At 41.9% G+C, this 9685-nt stretch overlaps 1 pseudogene; it reads left to right on the forward strand.

Annotated features, from left to right (window-relative positions):
• The window catches only part of LOC136099480 (CAP-Gly domain-containing linker protein 4-like), a 32273-nt pseudogene extending 28669 nt beyond the window's left edge, over positions 1-3604 (forward strand).
• The last annotated feature ends 6081 nt before the right edge of the window (positions 3605-9685 follow it).

Below are 9685 nucleotides of genomic sequence, written 5' to 3' on the forward strand. Positions count from 1 at the left end.
CCTCCTGCATTTGTATCTCATCATTCTGCCAGACATGTTCTTGCTTTTCTATCCCTGAATATCCTCCACCAAACTTAAAGACCTTGCCTCAAAATTATACATGCTTTCTTGCTGAATAAAAGGCAAGTAACTCGAAGAAATGAGTTTGCTCCAGGCACCTCTTACATAGCAGCCTGATTACAACTGAAAGTTTAGTGTCTCCTGGAGTTGGATGGAGAAGAGAAGGAATGAGAACTTTGACAAAAAGGACTCCAGCAGTTCAGAGTTGAGTTGCAATGAATTCTTCATTATGTTCTTGCTTTTCAGACTAACAGGTTCTTTGGATTCACTCACAGAGACCTCATCGAGTAAACTAAATCACACTTTTCCAGGTAGGAGCGTAAGATGCAGTGACTTGGGTTGGGCAGGTGACTGTCCTACAACCAGAACCCACAGCACAAAGCCCCCTTCTCCAAAAGCACAACGGGTTTTCAAGGAACTCAAATGCCAGCCAATAGTCTGGCTGTTCCCTTCCTAAAAATGTAGCCAGTGAAAGGAACTGTGGAGTACTGCCGTTGTTATTAACCCTGAACTGGCAGAAATAATTGTCAGAGTTAAGACTGTTGCCACTCTTCCCTTATCACCGTATTGCATTCTAATCAGAGTTAACCATAAATTGAAACTCTCCTTAATCTAAACTGAGATTGATGAAGTGTGGGGAGGGATCTATATGCAGTTACTGAAACTCCTGTGAGAAACTTGAAGTATTTTTATTTTTCCTTACCTCAGCTTTTTGTGAAAAGACTGCTGCAAATTACCCTTGTCCCATTTGTTTAATTTCATTTCTGTGCTCTCTGAACATTTGAAAATGTAACGGGCACTTAATTTCATGAGAAGTTTCATCACTTAAGTTCCAAATTGGAGGAGAGAATGTGTATCAAATGTAGAAGAAGGAATATAAAAAAACCCACAAAGAATATGAGTTCATAAAGATATTATAAAAATGTACTACACTGCTTTTTAACCTTTCCACTTAGGTTTTAGACGCAGTCTAAGCACCACTTCTGCGTCTTCACAAAAGGAGATAAACAGAAGAAACTCCTTTGTTAGGTGAGTGTTTTGAATTAAAAATGTTTGGGTGAGCTGGCTGTTAGCTTTACCGTGTCTTCTTCAAAATAAAACCTTTGTGTATAATATTTAGATCTTTACATGTTCCTTTTTTTTTTCCTTCCAAAATGGACCAGTAGTAGACTCTGTTTCTGTGGGTATCCAGGAGTACAGTCCTTGGATTCAGGTTGGCATTGAAACTGTTTTCCAGTTCACTGCATATGCTCCAAATTCTTGTGTTCTCACACAGCTGGGTGAAGTTCAGGAGCTCTTTGTAAAGGCCTCCACTTTGTCATGGTGATTGTGACTGATCCTTGCACACTAAAAGTAGTTTTGGCTAAACTCTTTGAAGCCCCAAATACAATGTTTTGTACTGCTGAATTTACCAATACTATCACCTGCAGTAAATACTGTACAGCCTGGCAGCAGGTGAGAGGACATCGATTTTCCAAGCATTTCAGACTGCTGTGTGCTCTAGCCTGGCGATGTTATTACATGTTTTGCTAGTAACATGAGATCAAACCAATTATTTTAGAATGGAATTTGAGTTTTTTTGCCCTTGCACTTCACAAAATTATAGATTTGCCTGGATACTTTATAGAAAGAAATATCTTTTTTGTTTTTTTTTCTTCTCCTCCTTTTTTTTCCTAACTAGATCTAAGAGCTCCGTGTTGCGGCGCAGCTGGAGTAACACCACTACAGCTACCATGGAGGGACCGGTGAAGCTGCACGAAGGCTCTCAGGTTCTTCTGACCAGCTCCAATGAAATGGGGACAATCAGGTACATTGGTCCTACAGACTTTGCACCAGGGATATGGCTGGGGCTCGAACTCAGAAGTGCCAAGGGAAAGAATGACGGTTCTGTGGGGGACAAGCGCTATTTCACCTGTAAGCTGAACCATGGGGTCTTGGTTCGACCCAGCCGAGTAACGTATCGTGGGATTAATGGGGCAAAACTTGTAGATGATATTTGCTGAGCCAAAATGTCCTCATACAATAGGAAATAAGTATTTAAAGCACAGAAGACCCCATCTAGAATGCAAACTTATTTTTAAATTATTAATTCTATATAAGTATATCTAAGATAAATTTTAACATAAATAAAAAAATATATATAGAGACAAAGTTCAGTCTCATTAAGAAGTAAAACCACTCTTCAGCTTCTGACTGGGAAGATTATTGCAAAAGCATCTTGGGATTGAGATGCTGAATTATTCGAATAATGTTCCAGTTAGAGAATGTATCACCAACATTCTCTGAAGCTGCTTTGTGATTCATGTGGTATTTTCCTCCGTGTAGTAACGAACTGATACTGCTTTGCACATTGCCCGCTTTTGACAGAGGAGGCGGTTAATGAGTGACATTAGTGTGGTCACCAGGCACTTTGTCAGTTCCAATGTCAGCTGCTAGCAATAAGAAAGCAAAAAAGAAAAGATCAATTTTTTCAAGCAGTTGTGAAGTATTTTTACATGTTATCATTCAGATCCCTCCTCTTCTCGCCCCTCCTGTTCTCCTCTCCGGAACACAAAAGGGCTGATAAATAGAAGTATTTGTGGCTATCCTAGTGTACAGCAGCAATTAAATACAAAGCCCTTAAAAAAGCACAAATAATGCTGCATGTCAGTCTTTATAGTAAAAAGCACTTTTTGCTGGATGCATTTGTAGAAAGAGCTACATATAAGAAGCACTCTTTAAAATAATGCACTTTGTGCTCTCCTGGAGAGCTTTCCCTCATTTTTAAAGACTTTTTGTTTGGTGTGCTGCAGGCTATGAGTATCACAGTTTTTAAATGCAAATAAACCCAGAGTGGAACTATACATAATAGCCTCATCATTAATATTAAGACTGTATAAATACAGCATGGTAATTCCTGCCAGTGGTATGGATTATATGCAGGGTTTTCAAGTAAGCTATTACCATGATTTGATTTGTTTGCAATACATTTCTTTTTTGTTTCCTTTGGAACAGTTTGCAGTCTAAATTTATTTTAAGAGTCTTATGAGAAATTAAAGATGGTTTTAGGTACAGCATTGTTAACGCACCTTGATGTGACATTATTTGCATATCAGCTTTTTAAAACTGCTAACATTTTGTCCAGGTTTTAAACATATATTGTATTTTAATTGCTCAGCATATGTAAACATTATCAGGATGGTTTAGTGTTCCAGAACAGTAATTTTATTCTTAAATGATCTGCTCACTCTTACCTACTTGAAGAAGTGACACTTTAAATTACATCATAATAACCTATTTTTAGACAATATTCTGCTGCTGTTACCTTCTTTTAAATAGTGCTGTAGCTATTTTTCCTGAGCTGTATTTAAAATAATGCGTATTGTATTCTAACTTATGTGAATTTTTAACTGAATAAAAAAAGCTGTAAATTTTGAATGTAAAAAAAAAAATCAGTGCTTTGTATTTGAAGCTGTAGATGTTCAGTCATCTACTGAACTTTGTCCAATATCTGTTTCTTGCTGGTGTTAGTAAAATAAAACCCTGGTGAATAGTTTGGCAAAAATAATTTCCATTAGGTTGTTACAGGATGTACATCCTCTCACTTCTGTTCTTAGGTACAAATTAGGCAAATGAGATAAAGGGTGGAACAACAACTGTGGTATATAAACCAGTAGTTTTTATATCTTCTTGCTGTTTGGTACCAAACCGCCAGCTGTCAAACAAAGCATTTGTGCATGTTTTGCTGGTTTGTCCCGGCACCATGCTCCCAGGTGGGCAGTTCAGTTTCTGTGATGAAACACCTGTTGTCAGAGCTGCTGTTTTTCCTGCCTGACACGATGGAATGGCTGTACCTGCTTTTCCTGACGGGCGGTGGGAGTTCCGCAGAAGGCACGTGAGGGTTAGGCAGCAAGCTCACGCAGTTGGTTGTAGTCACACCATTTCTATGTTGTGTATCTTGCACAGAGGAAGAACCACATGGAAATAAGTTATATCCAAGAGCGCTCTGATTCACTGGTAACTCTTTTTTCCTCCAAGGGTGTCAGGCTGCACCTTCTGCAGGTCTGTAGCTGTACCCAGGTCAGCTGGAAGTGGGAGTCTCTGGGGCCCGGGTAGCAAAGCCTGCAGGACTTCATTCAGTCCTGTCTGAGGGGCAGCCAAGAGGGCACAGGTGCCACCTGAGTTCTGGGGCAGCGTGCTCTCCCTTCAGCTTCAGCTTGCTGCACCCTTCTCCTGAAAGCTCTGCCTGTAGGTTAGCACTGTAGGTTACAGGAGCAAGTCAGGACTGTTATCAGTACAGAGCTGAGAATCTTCTGTACCAAAGCAAGAAGCTCTGTAAATTTATGTGGCCTGAAACAGAAATAAATCATGCCCTCCGTTCCAGAAGGGATTACTGATGGCTGTCTTCAAGTTGGTGATGTGAAGGGATTTGTGCTTCCTTAAATCCAAGGTAAGTTGCCATAATCCTTTTCTCCAGTTCTTGCAGAAGGACACTTTGTGTCATAAAACAAGATTCTGAAAATAACTGGCAGTGAAGTTTGAAATTAGGTGCTGTCCTGAGGTCTGTGCAATCACAGCCCAGGACTGGTTAGAAAAGAAGACAAATGATCCTCAAAGTCGCCTTAAGCCATATAAATAGATATTATCTGTTTTATAAATAAATAAAGAGATGGTCTCCAGCAATTCTGTGCTGCCTGTGCAGACTTCGAGGCTTGTCCTTGTGCCACAGCACATTTCTGGGGTCCAGTTTCAGAAAAGGTACTTCCTCAGTGCTCTCAGCAATGACATCTTTCAAAATTTGTTGGACACTGGCTGGAAGGGTCACAGGTGTGACAATAGGACAGTCACTTTCTTGAAGTGTCCTGGGATGGAGAACTCATTTCTAGAGTTCAATCCTGTTGGATTCAGGGATAGTTTTCCAGATGTTGACAGTAATGGTTTTCTGGGCAGGAAGCCTGTGTTTTGAAGTGCTGCTATCTAGGAAGATCTGAGGCACAAGGATCCAAAATTGGCTCTGCAGATTTTCAAAACATTACCTAATTTCTCTGAGAAGTTAGCTTTGTTACCTGTGAGTGTTGCAGAGGAGGCAAGTCCAGTATTTAAGTCACAGCTTTTAGAGTTCTAGTTTTGCAGAAGCCTTGTCCAACACCAGGTGGAAACTGAAACCATGTCCATGAAAGCCACCCAGCAGAGCACCCACCTGCATCCTTTCTCCTGCCTTGCTGCAGACAGAAAACTCTGGAAAAAAAAGGTACATCAGAGCACAGGTTTCCAGCCAGTGCCAGATCTGAACCAGGATGTGGTGGGGGCCCAGGGACTGGAGGTGCTCCTGGGAGGGCAAAGGAGAGCTCCCTTCTCAGGGAAGGGGGGAAACGGAGGAAGAGGAGGAGTGCCTGCCAGATACTTGCTCAGGAAAGAGTCTTGTTAACTAAACCACAGATCAGTCTTGCAGGAGAATGAGCATATGGCCAAGCCAGTGCAAGAGAATACGGTTTATAGGTAAGTCAGTCCTCATTTTAAGGAGCATTTCTTGAGAAAGCAGCTACCTGCAGCACGGGAGTGGTACAGAGAGGGGAAAAGAACATTTCAGGGCAGGAGCAACCTCTTCCCATGTTTGTCACAGGACTGTAGGACACTCCACTGTATTAAAATGCAGCTTGTAATTAGACCTACTCAAAGTCCACATACAGACTCAAAGAAAAATGCTGTCTTGGGATATAAGTGTTAAAGAATGCAAACACCTAGATTCTCTCTTCAACCATATACTTTGTTCTCTTTATACTGGCCAGTCTCCTACAGGTAAAGGCCAACCTTGGTGATTTGGCACCTTTCTCTGGAAGAAACTGGGAGATGCGACATTTGCAATGCAAACAAGTCAAACTTGCTGCTGCCAACCAGGAAGGTGACTCTCAGTTTAACACCACAACTCCTTTCTCTGTCCTTCTGTAGCTTTACCAAGTGAAAACTGATCTCCAGAGCCATCCCTTGGTTATTACAAAAATGATGTGACGTTGACCCAATCATTACACAGCGCAACACAGAGAAAGCCATTTTATTTGTCTTCATGCCTTGTGGTTCACTACACTTGTTTACAATACAAATACACTATTCAATACAAAATACTCAATGACCATATATTAGTATTTTTCTTTATAGTATCCCTGAAGCCCACAGGCCCTTCCTTTATAAACAATGTTGCATAAACTGCTGTACATGAGACAGACACTCCTATAATGAAGCTTTGTTACTAAAAGAAGCCAGATGCAGACAATTCGGACATTTTCCTGTGATGGGTTTAGCTTTGGGACAGACAAACGCTGATGTCTTTGCTGCAGTGAAAGGCTGTTTTATGTTATTCCTATCTCAAGGTTCTTGTCAGCCAGCAGACGGGCTCAGTAACAGGAGCAGACACGCAAAGTTAAGTCCTTCAGAGCCCATTTCACACCTCTTACATCAGGCAGCGTGAGCAGCTGCCCCCAGCGCTGCTGTGGCTGCTCTGGTGCCGAACCTGTGGCCTTTGGGCACAGACGGGGGGACACCAAGGGACCCACAGCACTGAGAGGGGCTCAGCCACATTAACGCAGCCCCCTGCCTTCAACCCGTGGTATCAAAACCTCCTTCCTCGCTAGAGCAAAGCCCCTCTCCTGCCACCACTCGAGGAAGCAGAACCACCCAAACTTCTTGCCTCCATTTCCAGGCACAGGATGGAGAAACAAGATTCAGCAGCGAAAAGGAAGATGGAGAGGTGGAAAGGCAGACAAACAGGCATCCCAACCTCATTTACCTTCAGCAGCTTACAGAATCAGACACCTACCTAACATTTACAGGAAACAGTTAAAATCCAGGTGGAAATCAGCCATTTTCAGAGTAAGAGTGGCAGCACAGGATTCTCCCAGTCGTGCTTTACATCCTGTAGCTCATACTGCTTCCTGCTGCTCCCCTGCAGAGTGAGGAAGACACGTAAGACAAGAACGTAATCATTGCCAATGGAAAAGATTAAGTCTTAAAAACAAGTTCGTTAAAACTGTTTATATTGTCTCAATGAATTATATTTTTTTTTTAAAAAGTCATAGACAAAAACAAGTAAGAGGGTTAAAATAACTTGATATTTTTTTTTTTCCCTCCTACATCACTGTGAGGGAATTTGGCATTAACACATGCTGGGCTGCTTTGGTCTTGATAGCTCATGGTGACTAAGCCCCTCTGTTCCCTGCAGCTCTGAGAACTGAACAGGACACAAATTCAAAATTCCTGGTTTATGACTGGACAAAATGCTGTTGCTAATGGTGTACAGCTATAGAAAATGTGCTAGAATGAAACTGCTAGAAGTTGGAACACAAGAAACATGGACACTGAACACTTCTAGATGTTGCAAAAGAAATGATAAATTCTATCAAGTACCTCCTTGTACAGAATGTAAGCCAGTCTCCTTACAACTGTGTTGAGTAAGTTACTCAGCTCTTTACACGCACGCCAAGTCTAGAACCTCTGAACTGCAGTCTGTTGGCCTTACCCTTTGGGATGCTGTAGTAATGGATTGAGCCTGAGTGTGAATTGTTACTTGAGTGATGGAAGAACTGGGTACCATTAAGAAAAGCTTTCCTCACAGCATCCCAGCCATACCAGTAAAATCTTGCACTGTCACTGAAATCCTGGCAATGCCTTGGCAACAGGACAGGTGCTTAAAGTTAAGCAATGCCACTGCAGAACGACCAGGAAACTCTGTGGTGCAGCTGCACACAGGTAGCAGAGCAGCCTTTAGTACAGGCAATTAATTCATGGAAATCATTTGTCATTGATGGCATTAGTTGTTTTCTAAGAAAGAGGACAGGCAAATGCTCCAAGCCTTGTTTTTGAGTGGCAAGATTTGATTAGCATCAATATTTACAAAATGATTTTTGCAAACTGGAGTACTGTACTTGGACAGCACACAGGGCTACCAGCCTGAATGCTTCCTCTGGAAGAGCTCAGAATTGGTTTTTTTTCATATTAACAATATGCGCAAACTGGATTTCTGAATTCCTCTCAATTCCAAGAGTTAATGGGGAGGATTCAAAAGAAGCCAACAACACAAAAACCCCACAACAAAGCATTGTACACTGGAGACACTGGCAGGAAGATTACTGAAAACCACCTGCTAGTGCAGGAACAGGATTTATCTCAATGCACCATACTCAACAGACTGGAGAATTTCCGCAGTAATTCACCATTTCCCTCGGCCAGAATTATCTCCTCACGTATTCCATAGGTAAGAAGCAGTAATGTGTTTAGCTCCTCCTTTGTTTGCAACTCTCATTCTTCTAATAGTATTTCAGTTGGGATAAAATAACTGCCTAGCACGGCAGGGGCCTTTTACCCCCTTCACTCCCACAAACTTACAATCATATCTTGCTGCTCGCTCTTTTAACGCTTCTTTTTGAAATGCTACTTTTGACATCATCACCTGGCAGCCTATCTGCCTTTGTGCCACATCAGAGCTTCTGCCCCAGATCTAAGAATTAATAATTTCCACTAGTCAAACATCACTAACTTTGCAACTTCTTGTGTATTATTTAAGAACATTCATCAGTGTACAGGTCAGATCCTGCACTCAGTAACATGCAAAAGGCAGGACAGCAAACATTCAGAGTGCTCCTATGCAGAGAAGAGCTAAATAAAACAATGATGACGAGATTCAGCCCTTTTGAAAATGAGAAAACTAAAATATTTAAATGAAAATTGCTATTATATGTGAGTAACAGACCAGTGTAAGAAACTGTTCTGATAGTGCTTACCTGGTGAATTAATCAGCCTTCCTGAGACTCTGGAAAACTACCCCATTGAGCTTGAATGAGCGGCCCGTGTGACAGGAACACAGTCCAACGCTGGACTGAATCCCTCCCCAGTGGCTATTCCACGATGGGAGCTGCGAGCCTCATAATCTCGCAGATCACAAATATTCTCTTAATGCAAGCTAAAGCAGCCTGCACGCAGCAGGAGAGCAGCCGAGGCGTGTAACCCTTGTGATCCCCACCAAGCTCACGCAGCAGCATTGGATTACTAGCAGATGAACATGAAATCTGGAGCAGCTCCTGACTCAAGCTTCCCAACACAAGAACAGAGCCCTATTACCCGACCCTCACACTCAGCTTTGGCATTCATCTAAAAAAGGTTTTTTGTTCTGTGTATCAGAGGTGGCAGAAGGGCAGGTTAGGATAGCACACTACCTCCCCCTTCTTATTTATTATTTTTTTAGAAGGATGGTGGCCCAAACCTAGCCCTCTGCTGTCGGTCTGCATGTGTCAAAGGCTAGGAGCAGCATATATGGATTCTGGTTTGTTCCCTTATGAGGACAGGAGCTTACCTCCATGTTTGGATCCAGGGCCAGATTCAGTCACTTCACTGAAACGAAGAGTCTCAGACTGAAGAACACATCCACATTCCTTTGCTGGTGCTCCGTTACACCTATTTCCTTGGAAACAGGCATCCCTTTTTCAGACAGCATTCATGCTAAAACAGCTCCTTGCAACCCTAAGTTGAAGTTACTAATTCACAACTTTACACATGAATTATTTCCTACACCTATGTTTTGACAATACACTTAACTGGAATATTTTTCATGCACGAGGTGTACAAAATGAGTCAATGCAGTGCTTATCTTTAAACC

The sequence above is a fragment of the Patagioenas fasciata genome, chromosome 3 (genome assembly GCF_037038585.1).
Source record: "Patagioenas fasciata isolate bPatFas1 chromosome 3, bPatFas1.hap1, whole genome shotgun sequence".
Lineage (NCBI taxonomy): Eukaryota > Metazoa > Chordata > Aves > Columbiformes > Columbidae > Patagioenas > Patagioenas fasciata.